The sequence below is a fragment of the Etheostoma spectabile genome, chromosome 12, assembly GCF_008692095.1.
Source record: "Etheostoma spectabile isolate EspeVRDwgs_2016 chromosome 12, UIUC_Espe_1.0, whole genome shotgun sequence".
Classification (NCBI taxonomy): Eukaryota; Metazoa; Chordata; class Actinopteri; order Perciformes; family Percidae; genus Etheostoma; species Etheostoma spectabile.
Window position 1 is genome coordinate 2846209 of NC_045744.1, and position 1877 is coordinate 2848085.

General features: G+C 44.1%; 1 protein-coding gene across 15 annotated transcripts in view; it reads left to right on the forward strand.

Moving 5' to 3' along the window:
* Window positions 1-1877, forward strand: part of ptprsb (protein tyrosine phosphatase receptor type Sb) — an 81006-nt gene that overhangs the window by 649 nt on the left and 78480 nt on the right. The window lies entirely within an intron of this gene.

Genomic DNA, 1877 nt, shown 5'->3' on the forward strand with positions numbered 1-1877 from the left:
CCCCTCTTTATTGTTGGCTCGGCTGGGCAGCATGAGGGACCGGGGCAGACTGGCAAAGCCTTTGTTCCTCATCCACTCTCATTAAAGTGTTTTTCTGGTGCCCCCTTAAGCTCTTCCCAGGTATAATAATAACTATAGTGTTGACTCCAATTTTATGAGTCTCAAAAAATATAGAGAATGGAAAATAATCTCCGGCATCCTATAGATTTGTCAAGCCTATTTTAAAAGTGGAAGCTCTAAGTCCTGTTATTATTGTGGGGACATTTCAAAGATGCCACAGCAAAGTAGAAATCCCATTATGGTAATGTTGTACTTAACACTTTTGAGGGGGCTATTACAAGCATATTAGTAATCCATATGGGCTGTTATTCTAATAGTAGAATGATTTTTCTGACATGGAAGGCACCAGGTGGCAAGTCGGATGGACCCACTGAACAAGACTGTTTTCTAGACAATAGAGTGGCGGCTGCATCTGCTACTCCCAGAATGACTTAAAACAGGCCCATCTGCACATATAGGCAGTGTTTGGAAATCTACTCTCTCATATGTGTATAATTATACGCAGTAGGATTTGTTTTTAAAGCAGCCATTCAGGCAGAGTGTAATTTGACGATACATTGACTCATCCTGACACATTTTCCGAGGGCTATCGCTCATTTGGGATGTAATCATGTACACTTCAAACGCCTGTATTGGTTTTCTGTATTTCCGCTTCGTGGCCTTTGTGGTAAGTGTGTTGGAAGTGGAAAATCGCACCGTCGTGGTGAAACCGAGGGAGGTCTTCCTCCTCACACACAGATGGGAAATTATCCCTGGGGCACTGTGCATTCGCTGGTTATTGTTCCAGACCATTTCCACATCCCTAATTATTTTAATCAGTCATTTTTACACATGGATTCCTCTCTCTTAATAGTCTTTTCACCTGCCATCCCTGCCTAACAGAGGAACACACAAGGCACTCCGGCTTCATTAGAGGGCCAGGGATCTTGATATTTGCATTGTTATGATGGATAAAAGTCATTATGTGGAATAAGTCAGCTGGCATATTTCCTCTGTCTGTCTCTGTCTCTGGGAAACAGATCAAATAAGCTCCTCCATGAGCCAAGAGATGCTCAGCCCCCACAGGTATTCATCGAGACACTGTTAGGAGCGGTAGCTTATGAAATCAGTGACGGCGTGTACTCCCTTAAATAGGTTTTCACAGGGTTCAACCATGGGCCTTAATGGTTTCCTGCTCTCTCCAAGCAGATAGCACTGTAAGATCCAACCCGGCTATGAATATGCCGGATGACGGGCGCTCCCAGCGGAGCAGCGTTTGGTTTCACGTCAAAGGCCTCATTGAAGTCTTATTCCCAGATTCTTGCAGCAGCGTTACGCTTCACTGTTCTGCTCTCTTCTCTCCTCTCTGGTGTTACATGTTATGCCCATCCATGTTTTTTGTCAGAATCTCCATTAGCTTTGTTGCACCAGTCAGCTGGAAGGAAGGAGACTTTGAAGCCGGGAGCGCAGCCACCTGTATTACAAGCAGACGTATACTTTGTTGTTGTCTAGGCATTGATATTAATTGACCTTTTCAAAGCCAGTGAGCTTCTCTACTGTTTGTTCAGGGCCTGCTGAAACAATGCACACAGCATGCAGAACGACCCCATTAGGGCCGGGCGGTGTGGGGGAAATCATTCTAAAAAAATTAAGAAGAATACTCCAAAGATCCAGTATTGAAATGATAACTTTACAGCTTTCAACGTATGTCAAGCGAAGTCATTTTAAATCACAAAAGGGTTTTACTTTCTTCATTTGTAGACCCTTCATATGGATAAGGAACAGGCCCCTTAAAACACAAGCAAACAAAACATTTACATGGGGGGGGGGGGGGGGGG